General features: G+C 38.2%; 1 protein-coding gene across 2 annotated transcripts in view; it reads right to left on the reverse strand.

The window, feature by feature from the left end:
- LOC129729237 (ABC transporter G family member 20) overlaps positions 1-26,057 on the reverse strand; it is a 102,892-nt gene extending 76,835 nt beyond the window's left edge. The window contains exons 1-2 of one of the 2 annotated variants that reach the window (XM_055687735.1): positions 25,899-26,057; positions 25,076-25,200 (exon numbers count right to left, since the gene is read on the reverse strand). The gene's annotated coding sequence lies outside the window, so the exon portion shown is untranslated. Of the gene's footprint in view, positions 1-25,075; positions 25,201-25,630; positions 25,833-25,898 lie in introns of those variants that run through there. The other variant, XM_055687736.1, reaches the window with a different exon arrangement.
- Between the last annotated feature and the right edge of the window lie 787 nt (positions 26,058-26,844).

Genomic DNA, 26,844 nt, shown 5'->3' on the forward strand with positions numbered 1-26,844 from the left:
CCTCCTCCCCCTCGTCACATTTGTCACAAAACAACAAACTGTCAACTTTCTTTTTCCAAGTATTATCAAAATATTGGGAAAGAAGCCAGTCCTCTAAAAGGTTTAAGGTTTCATTCACTGGAACGCTAGGAAATAAGGCCGTAACGTCAAATGAAACCATTATCTCATCAGATTGGATGTTACCCGAGGATCTTAAATTTTCAACGAAATCTCCGGTGCTCTTTATTGATCGACTTGGAAATTTATGGGGCATGGCTTGAAATTCTTTTACCAGCCATTTAGTCAATTTTTCTGTGGGAGCCCCTACCGCTGAGATAATTTCTCTCATTTCATTTCCAGGTTTGTGAATTTTGGGGAGACCCTTTATTCTTGGAAGAACTGGATTTGAAACACGAAGATTTTGTAACGCATTACCCAAAACGGGTTTGCATTCTTTTATTGTATTTTCTACACGTTTTACCATATCAGCAAGAGGATTGAGTCGCAGTTGCCAATATGGACCTTTATCAATTTTTTGGGTTATTTGTTCATCATAGTCAAACTTGTCCATGATGACGGTTTTGTTCCCCTTATCTGCTTTTAAATAGAAAACAGTTTTCATTTTTACCTACTACAAATAAAAAAAACAGGATTTACGCTTTGCTCTTTACCAGTCCACATAAGCACTGAGGAAGACTGTACGTCACAGTCGAAATATATATTTGCGGACTGAATTTCAATATTTATTTCCAAAAAATTTAGTAGAGTATAACGGAAACCGATAACTATTTCTTTGATTGATCTCAATCACTCTGCTAAGACGCTCGTTATAGATTTTCTAGATTGGATTTCTAGTTGGTCCAAGCCGCTAAGAAAAAATACGTGCATTGAACAAAAAAAAATTGAATCGAAACACTAGAAATGTCTAACTGTGCAAAACCAAATTATCATCAGAAATTGGAAATTGGAATTGATAGACCTGATAATATGTTCGAAATAAAAAGTGGAGAAGATTTAAAATAAAATATAACCGATATAATATATTTTGAGAATATTCATGCCAAATCGATACTTGGAGAGAGTTTTATCAAAGTTTACTTTTAGTCGAATAGAGTAGAGTTACTATACATTGTAACAGTTTGATATAAAAACTATATCCATTTGAGGAAGCTTTTATATAAATAGTTTGTCTATGAACATTCATGGAATATCGGGAAAGCTGTTAGACGACCAGCTTGGTAACGTAGATTGGCTGTATATTTTATTTAACTCCCTAGAACATTGTCTGTTTGCAACATTTTAGAATAGCGGATGGAGGATTATTATTTACACAACCGGATTGTTTCCATTGCTGTGATTTCGATCGGGGATACTTAGAACAAGCAATGGACGAAGCAGACACTTATTCTCAATATTTCGCTTCCGACAGAAATAGAAACATTTCCACCAAGCTAGCGATCCAGAAATGATATCGTCTGTCGTTTCCCATTTTTATTTCCACCTTCCTGACAGTGCATTCTGGCTGGAGCGCACAATCACACAGCCGCAAAGACGCTCCCACAGATTGCAGCGTGAGGTGTGGTACTTGCGAAAAAAATATCGAAACCCCTTCTCCTGCGGATGCTATTTATACGGGTACTATTTCCACTCTGCTAAATATTTATAAAGCATTTCAAGCGTTTCAGGCAACGTCAACAATGTTACCACCAACGACACAATCACCGGCAAGTGCGCCTGCAATAGATATAGGTAGGCACTAGATGTATTTTATTGTGCTTCTCCGCTCGCTAATGGCTGCTATTAGCTTAGTGCGCGAAGTTTCTTTTTCTATAAATTCTAAGCCCAGCCAAGTGCCGCTGCTGGCAGCCTGGCATAGGGGGACAGCCTTGCATCTGATAATTGCAGCGCAGTACCAATCTCATCTCACACTCTAGCACTAGATTCTTTCTCCAACAGTTTGCGTTAGCCGTCGGCAAACTACAGGAAGTCATGTTGATGGCTTTCTCGAGACGCTTTGTACGGACAAACAGAGTGAAATCTTTGAAGTGGTACCGCCTGAATAAATTGAATTGCTGACGTACAGAATATAGGTGAAATTTTTTATAATTCACATACGTGATAGTCTAGAATATACACCAAAAAAAAGAGAATTTGTACGTCCCTGCCAAACTTTGACGTGTTGTTTTGCCGCGCAACGATTGTGTTTACGTTAGGCTGACTGTGAAGGAAATGAAATGATTTTGAGCTAATTGTTTTTTCATCTTGAGTTGTGCACATCATGAAGTGCACAGTTCATGACTAAAATTGTATCCTCCCAATACGTAATAAAATGTTGGTGCCTTGGTCACTCGGAGATGACAAATACAACAGTTGACTACATACAACTCTGAGAATAGAGTGATGCGCGTTGCTCCGTTGTAATTCTCTCTTCGTACGTGGCGCATCGTAGGAAAAAAACGATAGCAACAAGCAAAAGAATAATTGAGAGTCCCATAAATGTTGGTTGGATTCGGTTTATTCGCGTTGAAAGAGATTTAGAAGGCTGTTCGCACCTACGGGAACTCTCGTATGTAATTGTCAAAATGTGCGTGATGACAAAAGCAAAAATATTTCCTTCTTTCTTTTTCGCACGCAGAAACCAAACAAATATCAGCAACACCGTCAACGCCAATTGCATCTCGCATCGCAGTGACGCAGCAGCGATGATGCGGTGCGGTGATGATGGGAGGGAGAGTAAGTAGTTCGGAAGGTATTTTTTTCAGCAGGTTTTCTATAGCAGCCAAACAGATACCAAAATGTGCTATGTTTGTTACCGAGAAATCATACGTTTGTTGTATTGCGTTGCGATTTCGTCAATGACATTACTCACTAGTTTTTGTTATGATTAGTGAATGGAATATTTTCCTCATACTAATTTGGGTAGTAACGTTATGGAAGAGTGAGAGGGGATGGAGTTTTGAAAACACATACAGAACATGTACAGAAGTACAGAAATAACACCGAGAGGTAAAATAAGGCTTCTTTAGCAAAATCTTTAGCAAAAATTTGTAGAGGTTTGTAGAATTATCATTCTTATTAAACATATGCTGGCAACGACATTTTTATTATCACTGGACTTGTTTATTCATACTAAATTCAACAAGGAACTTGGAATATAAGCATAACAACTCAGATCTTTTTTCCCCTTCCTTTTCAATTTTCTATATTTCTGAGTACAAATGACATAAAGTATTTACAGATCAAATTTGTAACGGCTAATTTAACAAACATATTTACCCTAGTAAAAATGTTATGCAACTTAAATCCAAACAAAATATGGCAAGTGTTTTTTACGTCTAATGCCTGATTAATACCTGATAAAATCTGCAATATTTTGCATATCATTAAAACTTTTTCTGTCTTTCACAACAGTTCGAAAAACATAGAGGAGAAACAATTGGTATGATAAAAAGCTCATCGAAGCTTTTTTCCTGATTGGTCTGATTTCAATTAGTCGAATGTTCGCGGAATACCAGTTCAAGAAACACTAGTTAGGGCCAACAATAGTGGTCTTAAAAGGCTTCGCGCTCATTCCACAGCCTTCCGACCGAAAAGCATTGTCACAACGATTATAAGGTTAGTTTCAGAGCTATATGCTCTGTACTGAAAACAGTTACAGTTTGAACCTTTGTTTTTTTTTTTTTTTGTTTTTAAATATTCGAACTGTTATTAAAATTTGTATACACTTGTAACAGTAAGGAAAAAATTCTTAATACATATTTAGAAGAAATTTGTTTTGTAAGTTCTCCGTACGTCACAATTGAATCAGTTGTAACACACCCTGTTGACACAGTGCGGTTCGATGGTTCGATTTTGGTAACATATTTATTTGCTTTCATTGACCACAGAGGGTTTGTTTCTGAAAAGTTGGTTGGGTTTGTAACGACAGATGTTGTTTGGCCATAATGGGCCAAGTAGGAGAAACATGCTGTTAGTGATAAATCAAACGGGCCCGTAACATCAAAATTGCACAAAAGCTTGAAAACTCCGAAATTCAAAGAGTAGTAAATCTAGAATTTGTTTATATTAAAATGTTAATCTGACTTAACACCAACTAATAATATGTAAGGAATTACCCATCGTGAAAAAGTTGAGAAGGTTGTTTATTAGACACGACCGCAGAGTTAACCTAAAATACGACAGCCTGTCTTAAGTCAATGTATTTCTTGCAATAGGGTTGGGAATACACTCAATGGGGTTAATCAATTTAATGGTCTCTCTGTTCCAGATGACGTTTACCTCTACAGACGGCACCGGTGACGACAAAGAACAACAGCAGAAGCTATGTGCAGCTAAGCAGTTTCACTTGACGCCATATCCAAAAAAAGTAGGAGGGTGGTATTCAAGACACGACCGCATGACGTTGGACTGCGATATTCTTATATTCCGTTAAAACAAATAATAGAGAGAATTGCAACTCTAGTATTTGCTGCAATTTTATCTAACAGTGCATTTCTGGATGCTGAGACGTTAAAACGTTATAAATAATAATATATACTAAAAGAATGGATATCTTTTATTTAATCGCTGTCATTTCATACATATTCGAATCAACCCTTTGTTTGATGCACTACCAAGACAATCATTTAATTGAGCGAATTGGTAAAATTTTCCTATCTAAGCAAAAAGCAAACTTTACGAAACTATCTGAAATTGGAGCCCAGAACGATTCAACCGAAAATTTTAAATTTGAAAATTGTTTGACATTTAATCGATAAAACTCATGCTAGGTTAGTTCCAGCCCAGCATATAACTTCATGTATTTGGAAAAAAAACGTTTGGTTCAATAACTCATTATAGCAAGAGCTCAATCACACGTTTTTCGGTAGTTGTTATCAAGGTTTGGGCGAGTGACAGGAAAATATCTTAACTTCTTCAGTTGTGATTTAGAGCATTTCTAATTGTTTTGTTATTTTTCACGATAGCGACAAGTTTGTTTCTTTCTCTGTGTGCGAGAAACAAAATCAAAACCGCGCACCGAGAAACAAAAACGAAAATTTAATGAATGCTCATTGAGAAAACTTGCAACTCTTTTTACCAATAACTTATGATACTCAAAAGAACCCGTTTTGATCTAAATCAAATTTCTAGTAAATAAGTGTTGATCATTCATAGGTAGTAATTTTTCCTCGATGAATAAAGACTGGCTGAAGAAGTTAAAATCGCTGCTGTAAAATCAAATTCACAACTGTGTTCGTTAAGACGTTTTAATATTTTCAATGACAATAATAATCTTCGATAAACACCCGCTATAGTTATTCACACACATGCTATAACTATCTAAACACGCGTTAAAACTATTCATACACACGCTGTAGCTATAGCTATCCATACACACGCTATTCCTTTCCATACATCCGATACAACTATCTATACACACGCATAAGCTATCCAACCAAGTGCTATTACTATCCATACATACGCTATAACTAATCATTACACACGCAGCAGCTATCCACACACAAGCTATAACTATCCGTACACACGCTGAAGATATACACGCAATAGCCATAATATGCTACACATGCTAGTGTCTTACACACGCGATAGCTAGCCATACACACGCAACAGCGCCATCCCTATCATCGCAAATGTCATAGCAATACAGATGCACATACGCTATATGTGCACACTGCACACACACTAAATGGCGGTAGCTTTCCTAGTGGCGGTGCTGGCTCGTGCAGTTTCTGGCTGTTTTCATCCAACGATATCTGAATTGGATTACCGCTGGTGGGGTCCAACTCAGATCGAAGGAGCACCGAACTGAATGAAGAAATGCAGCTTCCCACTACCTCCGCCGCTGCTGCCTGATACCACCGCTCTGGTTCTGCTGCAGCTCAGTTTGGCCGCTGGAATCAGCCACCGCTGCTGATTATACAAGACCGGCCTGGTGGCCTTTCACTTGTTAACTGATGACTGCTATGAGACGACACAGGCTGTTATATAGCCCAAAGCAAAAATCCATCCGCGAGCAAACAAGAAGCGAGCTTGTGATTGGTTGAATGTGCACGACTTTTAACACAACTTTTAACTAGTTTAGTATCGAAAACATATTTAAATTATTATATGACAATCTTGCGCAATATTTCCCCTATCAATCAAGCCATTGGTGTTTAGAATCTGTTCAGTGGTAATGATAAAAGAAGCATTTTAAAACGGTGTTGAAACACCTGTTGCAGCTACCGAAAGCGAGCTCGTTATTGGTTGAAAGCTGTGAGACTGTTTACAAAGTCAGATCGGTTGTATCCGTTAGTGTCGACTGTGCTTGTGAAGAGAGGTGGTGATTGGTTGCTCGGTATGATTTAGACAATCGATGTGATTTATCAATTTTTCAATAGTGTATCTCGAACAATAGGTTATTTTTGTTACATAAATTCAACCGTAAAAGAATTTCTGATCGGTTGATGCCAAAACCTCGAAATTCTGAAAAGAAATGACTGATATATAAGCGCTCAAAACCTGACCACTTTTCCCTGGTTTTCCCCGGTTGAATTACTAGATTTTCAAATTCAGGTGCCTAACTTCGATATAGACGTTAGTCCAACGTCAAAAGAATGAAATTGTATTGTTTTGTGGCTGTCTTTTGTATCTAGTTGCACTGAGAAAGCTCAATTTAGGCAGTGGCTACGATGAGGGCCAATAGTGCATTCCCGGTAATCTAGGTTTAATACGAACAATTTTCTGCAGTTTGCAGTAGCGTAGATAATTTTAAAACTGATCGCTGCAAATAGTAGGACTTGAGCTAAAAATTATGTGATTCAGGTTCACTGGCGCAAACATTCTTCAAATAAATGTTAAAATACACTCAGTAAACTTTGAGGCTGGCTGAGTGATCGTTAACGTGTTTGTCAGCTTGACGGCCCCCAATTGACCGGTTTCCAAGTCAACCTCCGCCCGCCAGTACAGCTGATTTTGCTGTAAGTTCACTTGTGTAGAAACACAAGCGATCGATCGTCTGACAATCATTTCAGCCACTTTGGATGTGTGTTGCATTAGCCCTGTTAGTACATCCAGCTGTTCAGGCCAGCTTCCTGGTGTGGGTCGTTCGCCTCGTCTGTCACCGTCGTCACCGCGTCGGTGATTCTGTGGTGCGTTACGGTAGTTCCCATACTCTCGGGTGGCTCTCACACGCGGAGCGAAATGTCAACAGAGTTTACATTGCGCGCCTATCGGTGCGTGATCTAATGGCCGATGGGTTGGCCGCAGGCGGCGGTGGTCTGTTTAAGTGTTTATACACGCAATAATCGACAGGAGTTCAAGTACGTACATTATTATCATACGTATTTACGCACCAACCGTGAGCGGACCTGTTTGATTGGCCCTTCGTAGATAGGGCTTGAACTTGAACTATTGGACTTGAACGCACCTAGCCCCGGCGGACATGTTTGCGTTTGTGAAGCGTGTGAAATTAGTTTACAATAAAACTGTGGATTGAAATATTTTCCAATATAGGCAGCGTTCGATTGGGAACTGTACTTAGCATGAGAGCTTTGATGGTTGAAAACAAATACGAAATAATTGAACAATACGAGGGCACAGTTTTGCGCTGTTACATCTTGTTTAACCTTATTATTCATTAGGCTGATTGCGTTTGTTTGACTACTTTCCGGTAGAATCGCTAAAATAAATATGATTCTATGAAAAGGTCCGGTTTCATTATTTGCTGCTCTTCGAAATACTTTTTTAACATTGCTTGTTTGCATTTGAATGCTCTGAAATGGGATTTTATTAGAGTTGAAAATAATAATTGTTCCATTTATTTATTTCTGATACGACTAACAACAGTCAGTACAGATTCAAATATACTGGTTACTTGTCTCATAGAAGAATGGCTTTCCAAAAAATAACGTAGCTAAAAAATTGTTTTCATGAAAATATTTCACTATTCAATAATCCGGTGCTCATACAAACGGTATTCTCGTCACTAAAATTGCACTAGCTAAATCACAGAACACGTAAAGTGGCGTATTCAGTTTCATTTTTGTTTTTTTAGGAATTTTGGTTTTGAACTTGATTGAATTTTTGTTTGATTCAGGTTTATTTTAGTGTTTATGTACGCTAAATAGATATTGAAAATTCGGAAATTGTGTATTAGATTTTAGATTTTAGATTAGATCAGTATTTTGATACAAAACTGAGTCAACACAAAATGATATTTAGAACACATTTAACATATTCAACTGATAAAAGAAAAAAATAAATAAATCTGATACAATTTAGAAACAATTACCTTCAATAAGCCTAATGAGGCATGAACATAAAAGGAAAAGTAAAAAAAGTTCTCTTTCGTATGGCAACTAGAAATGTGTAGCCTTCATCCAATTCAATGTGAACTCATTTATGAGTTGTTTATTTATGCATTTACATTGCTTTATAGACGCTCCAGTGCATATTATTTTTTAGCAAAAGACCAGTGAAAACAATGAACAGACAGTCCAAAAAAAATGTGGATAGAAAACAATCCATTGATGAAAACAAAAGCAAAAACCCGTGCACAGAAAAAAACAAACCAATCAAAGCAGAAATCCGTGAACAGAAACTAAGCAAAACAGAAAACAGTAGAAAAAAATGAGCAAAAAAGTTGAGCAAATAGTAACAAAATTGTGGGTTAGAAATATGTGAACAGTGAAAAGTAGTGGAATAGTGAAAATTAAAGTAAACTGTTACCAAAATCTGTATGAAGACAGGTACTAGTAGTAAGTAAACTGTAAGAATAGTGCAATGAAAAAAAAACGAAGAAAAATATAGGGCAAAAATGGGTAGAAAATAGTAAGAAAACTGTGAAAAACAATTGAAGAATATCGAGAAAATTAGCACAAACGAGGAAAATTTCCCTTTCGGTTTATGATTTCTTTTTAGCTGCGTACTAGCTACTAGAAGAAATTTCATTGCCTGATTCATTGAGATAGGAAAATAAATTCCTTTTTGAACTACATACTGCATACTGCGCTTAATACAAGCAGAACGAAAGAATATCGAGAAAATTAGTAAAAACGAGGGAAATGGTAAGAAAACAATGATAAAGATTGGTGGAATCAACTTCCTATTGATGAAAGAAATATTACTTCTTTTGCTAGATTTTGCCATGCTTCTCCTGAATGGTGGTAAGGAAGGAATCAGATTTGAAACAACTTTGAATTGAAAATTACTCTAGATGTTTAAATAACTAAATAAACAATTTCCATTGTAAACAATAAGCTAACAATGCGGAACCGGTGAAAAACTGGTATGAAAATGATGAGAAAAAAATAAGGAAATAGTGAAAAAAACAGAAGAACAATGATTAGAAAACCGTGACTTGTTGAAAATAGCGTGAGCAATAAGAAAACCAAAATATTAACACTTCGGAAAAGGGACATAGAACAATGAATGAAAACGAAGCAATGAAGATGCAGTTGGAAGATATTGAGATAAAAATTATTTAAGAAACGAAACCAAGAATAATTGACATCGGAGTCGAGTTGAACAAATACGAAATAAATAACGCTGAATAGCATTAAATATCAATGAAATGGCATTGAGATTGTGTATTTTTGAGACTGAGTTGACAACAATAAATTCTTAAGCTCAGTGGAGTAGGCCCTCAGACCTTCTAAGAGGTAAGTGGCAAGGTAGGAACTTATCTACTTAGCATTAACTCTGCCAAAACAAAGTACATGGTAGGTGGCAGGGAGCGTGGAAGTTTCGGTGTTGTTAATGCTGAAGTGGACATTGATGGGGAATGATTTAAAGTAGATGGTGAATTCGTTTGTATCGGTACACGTGTGACATGTGTCAGTAATATGAGCCTCTAACTGAAACAACAAGTTGCGGCTGGGAACAGAGCCTTCTACGGACTACGTAACCATGTATGGTCCCGTAGTTTACCTACTCGCACAAAATTAGCGCTGATCCTTCCGTAGCCTCGTTACGAACAAGAAGCATAGGCGCTGAAGGAAGCTGATTGACAGAGTGTTTGAACGTAAAATCCTGGGATCGATACTTGGCGGTAAATGGGAAGATGGAGTGTGACGCAGATGCATGAATCATGGTACAACACCAGGTATTAAAACATTTTGACAAAGTAAAGGTAATACAGCGGAGTAGGCTTCTATAGGCTGGACATGTAGCCAGAATGCCTATCCATCTATCTTCAGCAGAGAACCTGAAAGAGTAAACGGTCTGTCGGCCAACAAAGTAAGTAAGTAAACTCGGTGAAATCTTGTGACTATCTCCACTCTTTCAAGATGAACTGGTCAAACATGAAAAAAACCTTAATTAATCCACCTAGCAGTGCAGAAACCTTCGTTATACTAACTATTACTACATATCAATTTATACTAACTATTACTACATATAACATATAACATATAACATATAACATTTGTTATGCCAGTGAACCATAAATCGTTTAAAATTAAATTCAAAAGATAGTTTTCCAGAGGGTGAACCAAATAACATCACTGAATCAAACCTCGATGAGGTTCTCACATACATTCTTAATATCACAACGGCTTCATTTTTATAAATCGCGAGACCCAGAAAAGAACATAATGATCATGGATTAGCATCGAATATATCCTATGAGTTGCAGCAAAGTCCTACAAACTTGCTCTCAAGAAATTATAGTTCAGAATTATACAGGAACGCGTTAAATGCTTTGTTACCAATAAAACGTTGCTTGAATCATACGTGTGATTATTTCAAGAAATCAACAAAAAATTTGATAAAATCTGTGAGGATCAAGTGCTAAAAGATTTCATTGAAACTCCTATAGGGGAATTGTGGGTAAAATGAACAGGGGTGGTAAAATGGACACCCGTTCAAATCTCGACTATTACGTTGAAAAATAGTACAAACTTCTTTGGCACCTTATCTAAGAGGCACTAGAAGCTGTTTGAGACAAAGTATGCGACATGAAACAGTCAAACAGTCAAAATAATAAACAAAAACAAAAAACTCGTGTACATTCGTGGTGGTGATGTTATTTTTGGTCTACAAAAAATAAGGTTTTCTCTAGTGTAAAACAGTATTTTATAACGATTTTTCTGCAAATATCTGTACTCAGACTACTAACCAGCAGAAATCATCAAAGGTTAGCAATTGTTTAAATAATTTTCTCGATATATTTAGGTATTTTCAATAATATGTATGTGCGGGTAAAATGGACAGCCCATGGTGATGGTGAAAAAATTGTGTTAATTGCTATTAAAAAATCTAGATGCTTCGTGTTTATATCAGAAAATATAATAATAAATTTGACAGTAAATTATAATCAATTAATTTATCATTCAATTTACTAAAAACAAGAAACTCGTTTGATTTGATTCAATCCTCATTTTTGTCTTGCTCAACGATCTTCGGTTTTATTATTATTATTTTGATCATCGTTAATGAGATCAGATCAATGTTTGAATATTTCTGTTTTACTTAAATTTCAAAACATTACTTAATGCGTGGTTTAGTTAGGAGAATTCTTATATTATTTTCTCTACTACAATAATCAAGATGGTGACGGCGATTTTTTTTATAGATTGTAGTAGCATTGGTGCAATTTGTTTATGACCTATTAATAACAGGCCACCATTTGTTGGTACTGGGAATGTAAGAGTGGTGGTTATAGTCGTTATAAAGTTGTTTTATATAAGTCGTGTGAACAATTCATTTGAAGTTGAATATATGTTTTATATTGGCTCCGCCCCTTGCGCTTTTTGAGTTGTTAACAAGTTGTATATAAGTTTATACGTTATTGTTATAGTGACGAGATTTGTTATATATCAATTACCTAAACTTATTAAAGACTAACCGTGTTACTTGGGTCACGCCCAAGGTGTTCATAGTACCACCTCTCTATGTTCATTTTACCCACACGTGTCCATTTTACCTCCAAAAAACTGCTGTCAAAAATGCTCATGAAAACCACGAAAAATACTATATTTGAGTACTTCTTCTTATTTTTTGTATCTACCATTAGTGGCTCAGTTGACGTGCACTATCGACTCATAGTTGTCGTGTTAAACTGTGGAGGAAATTGGGAAATGACTTAGGGTGTCCATTTTATCACCCCTTCCCCTAACTGCTGTTGAAATGTCAATTCCCAGTACACATCAGATGCTGTTAAGTGTTGTTAAGATAATTCTATTTCAAATGCATTTTTTTAAAATTAAAGTTTTTCGCAAGACTTAAGAATTTTGACTGTTTGAAGTGTACTCGGGAACGTAACTCTTGTTGGACACCTAGGCTGTATGGTTAAATCTGAAACACTTTCAGAATTTTATAAAACTTGCTGCCAAAACGAGGAATTGGATAACATGGATACTCTGTTTGCACTGACCTTTAAATAAATTTTAAGAACAATTAGAAAACAATATTTACATTATACAAAAGCGAAGTGTATCAAGTAAACGAGAACCGGACTTAAATAAGCATTGCAGTTTCCTCTGAAATCTATTGAATATTGTTAGTAGAAAGCTATTAAAAATAAAAGGTTAATTTATTTACACCAGTCAGAACGAACTACACAGAGTATGAAAATTATGCACAGATGTCTATTACTCTTAGTTTCTTCTGAGAAATAAATAGTAGTTGAAAAAAAAAAGAGAGAAAGAGAGATGGTGGTATAAAAAAAGGATAGAGAGAGAAATGATCCAAAAAGTAAAATACTCCAGGTTTAAAAATTCTTTGGTAAATATTCTAAAAATCAAGCAACCAATAAAAAAACTCGCTCAGTATGATTTTCAAAAGGGTTTGGAGCTTCCATTTGCACTTGTAAACATTTAAATCGAATAATGCATTCTGTGAAAGGTTAGATTTTTTTTTTGTTATTTTTCTTTTTTGGGTCGATTTTGATATCCTACCCATATAAACAACATATTTACACATACATACGTACAGGCACACATACACAAACATACATAAATTGTTCAATTCGTCGATCTGAGTAAATGTGTATACAACACATGGCTCTTGGTGCCATTAATTTTGCCTCAAAAGTTAAATTTCTTATATAAAAAATACTCTTTCATAAAGATTTTAAAATCTAAGCCACTAATCAAAAATCCAGTCGGTAGCATTCTGGGGGAGCACAGTAGCTTTCATTTGCGTATAAGATCATTAAAATCGGATATTGCGTTCTGTAAGAAAGGTGCGTTAGTATTTTGCGGCACATACATACAGACAACATACATACACACACATACACACACACACACATACACACGAACAGACATTGCTCAGTTTGTCGAGCTGAGTCGAATGGTATATACGATTAGACCCTCCGGATCATGGATCTATTTTGCGTTTTTCGACCGATTTTATAACCTTTGTTTAGTATAACGAAGGTAAATAGCTAAAATATCAAATATATCAAATCGTTGCCAAAAGATTAGGACTATAGGTATTTTTGGAAGCACAGCAAAAAAAATATTCTCGAAGAGCAAAACAATTTCGATGATGTTTTCATGCTGGTGTTAAAAAGGTAGATCTACTTGAAGACAAACTGAATCATTTCTCGTAGAGATACATTCATTATTGCATTCTTGGCGTGACACATACCTTTCATCGGTGTTCTTGAAGAATCAGAAGTAACATATCCTTCGAAAATTCGTTTTGGTACACATTAATTGGCAGCCAAACCACTTCCCAATTTTAAAGGTGAATTTTGATTTCAGGTTGTATTTTTGCTCACTTTAATTAGTTGAATTATGTTTGTTTAGATATGATGATCGTTACTTCACTAATTCGATGTTTTTGCATTGAATTTCATTTGTCGTTTTGAGAACTGAATTCATCGTTTTGAGTTTGTTGTTTGCTGCAATATTGGAATCTGTTGAGCATAACCAAATATAGTTTTAAAATAAGGCGTCGTTCTGTACGACGCCTAAGTAGTCAATACATCTTAAAATATTTTTTTATTTTACAACTTTTTCATACCGAAATTTGTAGGAAAATGGATAATTTGGCGTGCATTTTTTTAAAATGAAACTCGAAACAAAATGGAGACATGACAAAGGGAAATTCATTGATCTCAAAATAAATTTTTGTATATCAAATAAAATAAAATAGTTGAAGAGGTTGTACATAAGACATGGCCGCAACGTTAACATAGAATTACGACAGCCTGTCAATGTATTTCTTGCAATAAGTTTGGGAATACGATAGATATGTTCTTATTTATTTTTTTTTTTTTTCTTCACATAACATTTATTTGACACGGCACAAATACAATTTAATGTTTAACGGCGCCAATTATATCTGATGACTTAAAAACTAAAGCAAATTTTTTATCCTCGCTGCCGACTACGAGCTGAAATTAAGTCTAACTTAAAACTAGCATGGGATTTCCAATCAGTGTTTTGTTGTTCAATGGTCGTCTGATAATCGTCGAATGGCATGTATGGATTCGTTCTGCTGAGCCACGATGTCGTGAGTTGGGACAGAGGCTCGTAGTCCTTGGGTCCTGGTTCTATTGTGCGGGGTCTGGTTGCTGGTTTTGTGCTTAAGGTTCAAACGTGTTCTTGTCGTTTTGTTGGGTGTAGACGGAGGGGAACGGGACTAGACTGGGGCGTGGATGGATTTCAGGAAAACGTATATAAGGGACATGTAGGATAGGTCACGGCTCGCCAAGACATCACGAACAGGAACAGCCGGCTGTCTACCCTCGGCCTGCAGGGAAGCTATTAATTTAGACCTGGCGTCACGGTGTACAGGGCATGACCAAACCACATGCTCTATGTCGTGATAACCTTCACCACAGGCACAGATACCACTTTCCCCGAGCCCAACACGACGGAGGAGCGCGTCAAATCTATAGTGATTGGACATAAGCCGGGACATCACGCAAATGAAATCCTGACCTACATCCAACCCCTTGAACCACGGGTTCGTCGATACTTTGGGGATTATGGAATGTAACCACCTTCCCAATTCCCCTCTGGTCCAAGCATTTTGCCAACTGATGATCGTATTCTGACGTACAAGTGCGAAAAATTCATTAAAGGCAATTGGTCTTTCATAAATATCACCGTTTGTTGCGCCCACCTTAGCCAAAGAGTCCGCTTTCTCATTACCCGGTATCGAGCAGTGAGAAGGGACCCACGCTAAGGTAATCTGAGTAGATTTTTCGGATAAAGCACTCAGATGTTCCCGTATTTTCCCCAGGAAATACGGAGAGTGCTTAACATCTTTCATCGATCGGAGAGCCTCAATGGAACTGAGACTGTCCGTAAAGATGAAATAATGGTCCGTGGGCATTTTTTCGATAATCCCTAGGGTGTACTGAATTGCAGCTAATTCTGCGACGTAAACAGAAGCAGGATTATCGAGCTTATGGGAGACGGTTAAATTGTTATTGAAGATACCGAAGCCAGTGGACCCATCAAGAAGTGATCCGTCAGTGTAGTACATATTGTCGCAGTTGATGTTTCGATATTTATTGGAAAAATTTTTAGGGATCTGCTGCACGCGTAAATGATCCGGGATTCCACGAGTTTCTTCTATCATGGATGTATCGAAAAACACAGTAGAATCAGAAGTATTTGATAAGTCGACACGATTTGGAATATTCGAAGAAGGGTTAATATTTTGGGACATGTGATTGAAATACAATGTCATAAAACGGGTTTGAGAATTAAGTTCGATTAACCTTTCAAAATTTTCAATCACGGGACGGTTCAAGACCTCACATTTGATTAGAATACGAGAAGACAGGCTCCAGAAGCGGGTTTTCAATGGTAGTACTCCAGCTAAAACCTCCAAACTCATCGTATGGGTCGACTGCATGCAACCTAAGGCGATACGCAAACAACGATATTGTATTCGCTCCAGTTTGATCAAATGTGTGTTTGCTGCGGAGCGGAAGCAGAAACACCCGTACTCAATAACAGACAGTATCGTTGTTTGGTAAAGCCTTATAAGGTCTCCTGGATGGGCTCCCCACCATTGTCCGGTTATTGTACGAAGAAAATTCACTCTTTGTTGACATTTTTTCATCAGATACCTCACGTGACAACCCCAGGTGCCTTTAGAGTCGAACCAGACACCAAGATATTTGTGTACCAAAACCTGAGAAATCGTTTTACCCATTAATTGTGTTTGAAGCTGAGCAGGTTCATGCTTCCTAGAAAAAACTACTATCTCAGTCTTCTCCGGAGAGAATTCGATACCTAGCTGTAAAGCCCAAGCAGACAAATTGTCCAAGGTATCTTGCAATGGTCCTTGCAAATCGGCAGCTTTGGCTCCTGTAACAGAGATTACACTGTCGTCTGCAAGTTGTCTTATCGTGCATGAATTTGCCAGACATTCGTCGATGTCATTTACATAAAAGTTGTAAAGAAGGGGGCTTAAACATGAGCCCTGGGGAAGACCCATGTAGCTAATGCGAAAAGTTGCCAAATCGCCATGCGTAAAATGCATGTGCTTTTCGGACAACAAGTTGTGCAAAAAATTGTTCAAAATTGGAGAAAATCCTTGTCGGTGAAGTTTACCCGAAAGAATGTCAATAGAAACGGAATCAAAAGCCCCCTTAATGTCCAAGAACGCAGACGCCATTTGTTCTTTACGAGCATACGCCAGCTGAATATCTGTTGAAAGCAACGCAAGACAATCATTCGTCCCTTTGGCACGGCGGAAGCCAAATTGAGTTTCTGATAGTAGACCATTTGATTCGACCCAGTGGTCTAAACGACGGAGTATCATTTTTTCCATCAATTTCCGGATACAGGATAGCATTGCAATCGGCCTATAAGAGTTGTGATTAGAAGCTGGTTTCCCTGGTTTTTGGATGGCGATCACCTTCACTTGCCTCCAATCCTGCGGTACAATGTTTTGCTCCAGGAACTTATTGAACAAGTTCAACAAGCGCCTCTTGGCATTGCCGGGTAGATTCTTCAACAAGTTGAATTTGATTCTATCTAATCCAGGCGCGTTATTGTTACAGGACAGGAGGGCAACTGAAAGTTCTGCCATCGTAAAAGGTGATTCTATCGCGTCGTGGCCCGGAGACGCATCGCGAACAATATTTTGCTCAGGAACAGAGTCCGGACATACTTTCCTGGCAAAATCAAATATCCACCTACTTGAAGACTCCTCGCTTTCGTTGACCGTTACGCGATTCCGCATTCTTCGGGCTGTGTTCCAAAGAGTGCTCATCGATGTCTCCCTCGACGTCTCGTTCACGAACCGACGCCAATATCCACGTTTCTTTGCTTTAGCCAAGCTTTTAAGCTTGGTATCAAGCTCCGAATACCGTAAATAGTCGCCAGGTATACCTCCCGTCTGGTAGGCCTTAAACGCGTCGGATCTTTGCGTGTAGACATCGGAGCACTCTTGGTCCCACCACGGAGTGGGAGGCCGTTCTTTGATCGTTACGCCGGGATATTTCTTCGTTTGGGCTTGCAACGCGGCGTCGAGAATCAAGCCCGCGAGGAGGTTGTATTCTTCAAGTGGTGAATGATGTTGAATCGACTCGACCGCTTTTGAAATCATTTCCTCGTATAACTTCCAATCAACATTTCGTGTGAGGTCATACGGAATGTCAATTGGTCGCATGCGAGTTGACCCGTTAGTAATTGAAATAAGAATAGGCAGATGGTCGCTACCGTGAGGATCGAGGATTACCTTCCATGTGCAATCCAACCGTAGCGACGTCGAACATAAGGATAGATCCAAAGCGCTTGGGCGCGCTGGAGGTTTCGGGATACGTGTCATTTCACCGTTGTTTAAAATAGTCATGTCGAAGTCATCGCAAAGGTTATAGATTAAAGAGGAGCGGTTATCATTGTATGGGGAACCCCAAGCCACGCCATGAGAGTTGAAGTCTCCCAAAATCAAACGTGGCGAGGGAAGAAGTTCTATTAAATCAAAGAGCAGCCGTTGCCCAACCTGTGCTCTGGGGGGAATATATATTGAGGCAATACAAAGCTCTTTACCTTGTATTGTCATTTGACATGCGACAACTTCGATGCCTGGAATCGAGGGGAGGTTAATACGATAGAAAGAATAGCACTTTTTAATCCCTAAAAGTACTCCTCCATATGGGGTGTCTCGATCAAGGCGAATAATATTAAAATCATGGAAGTTGAGATCAATATTTGAAGTAAGCCAAGTTTCACAAAGGGAAAATGCATCGCATTTGTTTTTATTTATCAAAACTTTAAACGAATCAATTTTTGGTAAAATACTTCTACAATTCCACTGTAAGACAGAGATAGAATCCTTCATATACGCAGTTGAATTAGGCATCGAAGGATACAATCGCTGCAAGGAGAGGCCATTGGGCAGTCAACTGCTTCAAAAATGATCTAACTGTTGGGAGGAATGCTGTAAGAAAAATTTTAATTGGATCGGGTACATTGAAAGTTTCAAAAATCCAGTCCACAATGTCAGAAAATTTCACTAATCCAGAGTTTGTTTCATCAACTGGGAGTGTAAAAGGAGCAACTGGGGTTTTAGATGTTCCTGGCAGTGCTGGGAACTCCTTCTGGGACTTTAAATTTGCCAGCCCAGGAGGAGTTTGCTTCGGTTTTTCCGCAGCACTGTTTGGTTTGTTTGTAACTATCATTTCACTTTGAGAAATCTTAGGACCTTTTCTGGGAAGTTTAGGAGAGGAAATATTTTTCCTCTTTCTAGACTCCCCAGGATTGGCGTAAGATGCTCCCGCTGGTGAATCGTCAGAATCGGTTTCCTCAGAGGGCAACAGATCGAAGGGGTTCGAAGTAACGGGAGAAGTGGTAACGGTCTTCTTCAGCATGTCAGCGTAGGAACGCTTTGAACGCTCTTTGAGAGACCGTTTTATTTTATCCCTGCGCTGCATGTACACCGCACATGTCGAGAGCTCATGCAGATTTTCTCCGCAGTGAATACACTTTTCAGCGTTAACACTGCAAGAATCTTCCGCATGAGACTCCCCACACTTGCCACAACGTGCCTTATTGCAGCAGTAGGCGGCTGTATGGCCTAACTGCTTGCAATTCAGGCAGTTCATGACGCGGGGCACGTAGAGCCTCACAGGGAGACGAACCCGGTGGATCGAGACGTGGCTTGGTAGTGCAGACCCGGCGAACGTAACTCGAAACGAGTCTGACGGAGTGTATACTGTTTTGCCACCGATGATCGATGCTGACCGCAATTGCTTGCAGTCGAGCACCTTTACTTCGGGACACGTTTTGTTCTTAAAGCACCCTTTGGCACTTTGCAGTATACACTCGACGGACAGACTCGAATCGGTTATGACACCGTCGATCTCCACGTCTCGTGCGGGTATGTAAACGCGATACTCGCGTGTGAAGAGCTCAGAGCAAGCTATATCGTTGGCCTCTTTCAGGTTACCGACCACGACACGGAGCTTGTTAGGCCGGACCTTGGAAATTTCGGTCACGCCCTTGTACTCCTTCGTCAGGTCTTTAGAAATCTGCAAGAGGTTCAACTTTTTCGATTTCGGTCCTGCCTTTGGCCGAAAATAAACAGTATAGCTGCCTTGGGCTCCGTCTGGGTAAAGCCTGGGGCGAGGGGGGACTGAAGAATGAACAGGGGAGGGGGTAACAGAAGGGTCAGGGTCAGAGGGGTTCGGGGATGGTGGCGCGGGAGGCGAGGGATCTACATCCATCGCGCTATGTTTAGCGCACTAGCGCTGACAAGAACACGTACCTTTTTATTTCTCCCTTCCAGTAAGGTTGGTTGTCCGATCGTTCGAAGTAGCAGCCGTTACAGCCAGCAGCACCAATACAGCAGCACCAAACAGCCACCAGCAGCGAGCCAGGTGTGGGATCACTCCACACAGCGATACGACTCGCTGACACTGATGGCTTCTTCTTTTTCCTCGTTTGTGTCTCGTCCACTGCTGTAGCACAATCCAGCCAGCAGCCAAATCGGCTTACGCACCAGCTGGCAGTCACGATGCGAAACAGTTGCACAAAGGAACGACCTTGAACCCGGATTTATTTCACTCGACCAGGCAAACAATGCCAACACTTGTTCACACGTCTTTTGTTTTATACTCTATCGGACCGATCACCAAACACGTCCAGTACTGATGCGTGTTCGGCACAGAATGATGTTCTTATTTATGTTGACCCTGTTTAAAGATGGAAAAAATTGTGTTAAACATTGTGACTTCTGATGCCGGAGCGTTTGTCTATCTGCTAACTGTTATAAAATACTAAGTTGTGATAGAAAATGCTGCCGAGATAACAACGAAACGCGAATCATCCCGCTCGTCATTTAGGTAGCAATCAGAATGACGAGGAATTAAACAAAATTACTGAATCTGCTCGGAAGGATGACAATCAACTTGTTCTCGTGTCAGAGTGCAACTGTTGCGTGTTGCATATTGCTAACGTGCGACTGGAGAAAAATTCTGTGCGTGCTAATGTTAACTGGCGGCAGTCGGTGAGTATGAAGTTCGAAATTCTGCTGTGACGTCACACTATAACCGTCTTTTTTGAGACCTTAAAAAGCAAAAAAAAGCAAAGCTGTGGTGCAACATTCCGATTTGGAGCTTGACCTTCTGTTTATTTATACGCAGACTTCGTTAAGTGTACAGGACAATTGTGGGGCTAGCGCTATCCTACTGACACTAAAGACTATATCCCCTGAGCCGAGACTCGAACCTTCGACGACTGGCTTGATAGGCCAGCATCGTACCTACCCGATCAGAAGACCAGAACTAAAAAATTACAAAATTCTATCAACGCAAGATACAAATAACATATTTTGACACAATTTTGTATTTTTACATAAAATTTTGATAACAGAATTGAATCTAAATGAGTTATAATAACAAAACCTGAAATGAAGTAGATCTGAAACAAGTCTAACTAATTTTTCGTTTTTATCAAAACCTGTTGTTTCTAACAATGTTTGTTGTTATATTGTTCTATATACTATCTTATTTTGTTAGAAAGTTGATACATTACTAACAAATTTTGATATGTGTTTGATACTAGTAGAATAATTTCTGTTATAATTTCTGTTATTTTAACACCTAACGGGATCAAATTGAACACACAGCCTGTAAGGTTTTTCCCGTTACAAACTGACAGCTTCTGTTACATTTTTGTTTTTTATTTCTGATCGAGTCGAGACCGTCTGGGAGGTTTTTGAGACGTTGAGAAAGAGATTATAATTTTTTTTAAATAACCATTCATTATGCTCTTTCAAAAACCTGTAAAGGAACATCCATAAATGACGTATTCTAGGGGGGAGAGGGGGTTTTGCAGTTTTGTGACGAAATGTGACAAGGGGGAGGGTGGGGGGACAAGCCAAGCTACGTAGCAAATATAAACTAAGAAAAAATTTTTGATTTTTTTAATGTTTTTTTTTGTTTTGTTTGTTATTAATGTTTTTTTATGTTTATGGTTATTTTTATTACTTTCATGTCTTTTCTTGATCATCTATGATACAATTTTTTTTTGATTGTAAAATTTGCAAAATAAATTGTCATGGGGGGGGGTGTATAAAGCTACGTCATTAACTTGAAGGGGGTCTGACTTTGTGACGAAATGCTACGATGGGGGAGGAGGGGGTCAATAAAACCTAAAAAAAGGTACGTCTTTTATGCATGCTCCCTAATAGCCTTGAAAAAGACCAATTAATGCAATTGAAAAATCATTAAGTTATCGCATAAATACGCCATGGTCAGATTGCCTACGATATCCGTACTGACATTAAAAAATAGGCTTCGCCTTAGTTTCTTGTCCCCTCATTTTCTTACCTGCGCGGAGATTTTATTTCATATTTAAAAATACTCATGTACGAAAAATAAATATCGTTTCATTTTATTCTTGATGTTCATTTTAAAGTTATCTTTCAACTGGCTCCTTCTTTATATCAAGTTTTCACAGTTTGTCCCAGTTTTGCAATACGAATGTACGAAAAGTAAATCTCATTCATGTTGGCTACCAGCGAAACCGGACCGATGGAGCTCTCGCAAGCAAACAATCGTATCGCGGCTTGGTAGAAAGACAATCAAATTGTTTTCATGTCGGTTGGAAGCAGATACCAAGAATGCAACGCTTACGTGTTGCATATTGCCAATGTGCGACTTGGAGAATATTTTATGTGGTTAGGTGGTTTAATGTATATTAATATGTCTTAGAATACATTCGACACCTTGGGTGGAACTGAATCACGCTCGATAAAAATTTTATGTCAAATTGTTAATTTTAATTAGAAGTAATTACTTATTTTTACTGTTTCAATATGTGGTCGATTTGTTTTAATTTTTACAAAACTGGGACACGAGCATACACACTTGGATTTTATTGCCGAGAACTCAACAGCGAAATGTTCTACAAGTTTTCGGCAGAATTTTCAAAAACTTCGGCAAAGTAGATGTCAATACTTCCTGGTTCACGGTAGATCGATACATTTGCTGAATACTTGTCGGAATATATTGCTGAAATTTGTCAAAAATTTCGCCGAGCTCGATCAGCTGTTGGGAAGTTTACCGAGAAAAATTAGGTGTGTATTGCTTAATCGAGTTATGCCTTATTCCCTATTTCCTTCAGGTTGGCTCTTCAGCAGGTCATCTCCCTGGGCTACAGTTATCAATATGCAGCAGACGATGATTTAAAGCCCAGCTAGAAATGAACTGGACATCTTTTGCTATGACCATACATTGTAACTTGCAAAATTTATTTAACGGAATAGCGATGTTACCATGAACAAACGGAACAGTGAAGTTATGATGCAGAAACCTGGACCAACTCAAATGCCAAGGCGGCGTGACGTAGGTGGTAGAATGCAAGAATTCGAGAGAGTGCACAGTGTTTTATTTCGCCGATTTCGTGCTCTAAATTTATAGCGTCCTCAGATTTGATTTTAGTGATATGCTTTATTTGGAAAAGTTTCTATGTATTTTATTGCGCTTCTTCTAAAATGGACAATTTGGTGATTAATCCACCAAGAAGTGATATGGAAAATTTATTTCTTCAGAAGAGTAAGATAGATAACCAGTGTCTTCAAGAAAGTTGAGGCAAATGTTTTTGCTAGCAAGTTTGTTGAGGATGTCAGATTTCTATCTCTTATGTTTAAAATGGTATAAAGAGTTTTATATACAAAGTTAACTCAGATCATAATTTTCAATATAACTTTTCTCCTGGAATTTCTACATATTTTATATCTTATATAAAATTATAAGCTAAACATAAATACATATTTTTGCCAAACATTTGATCTAGCTATAGTTCGAAATGAAACAGTTATTCAACCATTAACGGTTTTTCGATGGTTAGTTTAACTTTAAATGACTTAGTCGTACACAAAAGTACACAGATAGCTATTTGATATTCTTAAAGCACATCTACTCTACTTGCAAAAGACTATAAAATCATTCGTCTAATAGAGTATTTTCTATTGTTTTAATGAAGAAAATCTTTTGCCTAAAAATTCGTACTTTTTCAAATAACTTTGGTATTCCTTAATAAATCGTAAATATTCCTTAATAAATCGTTCCTTAATTGTAAAAGGTCATAAAAATATAGAAAATCATGGGAATGAGTTATGATGAAAAATCTAAGTTGAGGACACTGTGGAAATGAACACTGAGAAAAAAAGTAGAATTTCAAATACTCGATATTGTGTAGTTTTTGTCACTATCAGCAACGTTTTGGCGTGTGTTAGAAAAGCTATGCCAGTTTTCAATCGTTTTCTTTTTCTCAACCATTCAATGAAGTGTCCAAGTTATTGATTGTCAGTGCATTGCAGTAATGTCTGAAATCGATATTGGTATGTAGGTTTAATATCTTTCAATTGCTTAATGATTCCCAAAGCCTATTTGGTTTTCGTTTGCGTCTGGAAAAACCCTGCTTATACTAAAAAACTTCCGGATTTGGTTTAAAATTAAAATCAGCAAAACAATTTTATGGCAGAAAGTCAAATAATAATATTTTTACAATTATTATGTGGAAATTGCCATTTATATATTTTTTTCCATGCAAGAATCTATTCAAGTTCTATCAATAAGGGCACGGATTTCTTGGGAACAAATCTGATTTATTGAAGATTGTAATTTAACCTCGTTGGAAATATTTCGATTGGCTAGATCACTATTTCCTCGCACCAGAATTTAGATTATTGCTAAACATTTTTATCTGCATTTTAAAAGCATTCTCAAACGCTTCACCCACATTAGTCTTGATTCGATTTTTTTTATGTACAAAAATGTTTGAAGAGCCGATAGGGCTTACTTTTTCATTTTTTTTAAGATTTCTAGATAAAATATTATAACTTCTATCAGAATATATTCCTACGCAGAAAACTTGCGTATCTTATGCATTGATAACGGGAGGGTTGGATTGTTATTGCTGGTTGTATATTTTATCTAATAATTAAAAAACCCAGTTTTTAGAGCCTACTCCTAGTCTCGACCTAGTGTAGAAAATAGAAAAGTGAGTTCTCAGTTATTCCATTGATATGGTCAATAAAGCAGAAAAAAACATTAGCCTTCAATTAGCTTGCAATGAGAGACGAGAAAAAATAACTGAAAAAATGGCAAGGTCCATCACATTTCGCTTTTAGTTACACTCGGGTTGCCTAAGCTTCCACCGAGCCAAGGCTCGTCGGTCGGTAATTTATTCGTTTAAGAAGGTTTATGAAGAAGTTTATGCGAGTCGTAAAATTCGGAACATTATGACCTGCCGTAAAACTATACGCCGTTGGCAAAGGTTCACGACGGAAATAATATTTCGCTGAGTTTGAAAGCTAACCAAATTAGATGAGGTTTTTAGATTAATCTGAACAAATAAGCAAAAGTTCTTAAATGCTTCTGCCGTCGAAGTAAGTTACGTCGTAATTAATTCTTGTTTAATAGAGTTACTTCGTTGATTGTAGTAATACACCGTTTACTTCAATATTGTAGGTAATTGTTTACACTTGACCTTAGCCAATAAAAAGCTTGATTTTTCGAGAGACTTCAAGCGGAAAATCGTACTAAAATTTGTCCTTTGAAGTTCATTCTACTCAGTGCGTTCCACGACCCCAGCGCACGGTTTTGCAGAAACAAACACAATTCCGTGAGTAAGCCAATAACAATCACGGAAGTTCAATAGATTTCGCTGCGTACAAGTGACGAACCTACCTTTTTCAGTAGTAATCAGCTCAGTAATCGATGATGCACACACCTTCCGTAGTTACACCAGATCTGTTCCGTCTAGTAAAACCGACACAGTGCGAGAAAACTGCCGCAATCGAGACAGGAAAATGCTGAAAACACACGCAAACCTATTAATTACTGCCGGCTTCGGAGTGCCTGTTCACTTCGCGGGGAAAATTTTACTATTCACGCAACTGAACCGACTGTTCTTTCATTCATCGCTTTTTCGCCGCTCCGGTAAACGGAAATAAATTCACTTTCGAAACACCCTCAACTATTTATTTACGTGATATGCAGTTAGCCTGGGCTGAAGCGGCTATCTTCTAACACGGCTAGCAAAATGCCGTGGATTGCCTAAAATATTGACTTTACAAATTTACGATTGCGTCCGTTAATTGGATGGACGCTTCAAGCGCAAATATCATTCGTTCTTGAAAGTGAATAGACGGCTGTAATGCATTCTATGGAAAAAAGCTAATCGAAACTATGAACAACTTCGGGAAAACCTTGAAATTAGCGCACTCATACGCAAGTACGCACAATTGTTGAAGTACGACCACTTTAGCGTTATTGCTTTTTTTTTGCTTCCTGTTGACCCGCACCGTATTCTACGAGTTAACTGTTACTCAACACTGATCACCCGATTTGGATTTTTTACAGAATGCCTTAACGCGAGGCGTATTTTTCCCAGGCGCGTTATTTATCGTTTAATTACATGTGTTACCGCTTGTACTGTCAACGAGTTGATCGCACTGTATCACAACACTTAGTTTTTTATCTTTAGATCTCAGAGGGGGGGATAACTCACTTGTGCACACTGCCGGGTAAGAAATGCTACGGTATCGGTAGAATAGCGCCGCTTTGATGTAGGGTAGAAAGTCAACCGATCGCGCCAGAACCTCACAATAGACTGCTGAAGCGGTTTGCGGTGCGATTGCGAAAAGCTTGTAACATCAAAACTGCAACCCAGCGCTGTTGGGGCGCTGCTGGACGAACCGAATCATGCCGGCACAGCAGGATTGCCGCACGATGGAAGGGGAAACGCGAAATAATAGCAATTACAACAACAGCACCGTCAACAACTTCCCCTACGAGTGAGCATCGTCACGCCGCTGCCGACGCTGCTGGTTGTGGCCGCGGTAGCTTCTTCACGGTGAGCGCGCTCGGCACTCGGGTCGCGATCGGTTGTAGGGTGTCGATCGATGAATGAACATATTTTGCTAGTGTATTTTTTTTGCACTCGGTATAGGAAGAACGACGACGACGAGTTGTAAGCAATTTAGTAGATACAACCGAGAACCGGTTATCTATTAATGTTTCGGCCGGTTGTTGCGCGTTCAACGCCGCAGCTTTGTTTTAATTTCTGCTATCTAAGCGGATTAAAACCTATACTTACACTAATAAAGCTACGTGCGGTTACCCTGTAGGCTTTCTTCGTGATTACTATGAACTGATAATTGATAATCTAGTAACGATAATTGAGAGTAAAAAAATGATCATCGTAATTGGGAATCTCCGGTGATTGTAGGTTATAGACGTACTTCGGGTAACCACGTAATACAGTTTTAAAGTGAGTAGAATAATGAAATATTAATGCATGATTATCCCTAGCTAACGACTAATTTAAATATGTAAACAAGTGAATGTTTTGCTTGGTTTTTCTAAAGTACCTCAGCATTATACCCCAATATAGCAAGTGGAGATCCCGTGCCATCATTAGAAGGAATTAAGCATTAATTACTTACAGTCTATGT

Source organism: Wyeomyia smithii, chromosome 3 (assembly GCF_029784165.1).
Source record: "Wyeomyia smithii strain HCP4-BCI-WySm-NY-G18 chromosome 3, ASM2978416v1, whole genome shotgun sequence".
NCBI lineage: Eukaryota > Metazoa > Arthropoda > Insecta > Diptera > Culicidae > Wyeomyia > Wyeomyia smithii.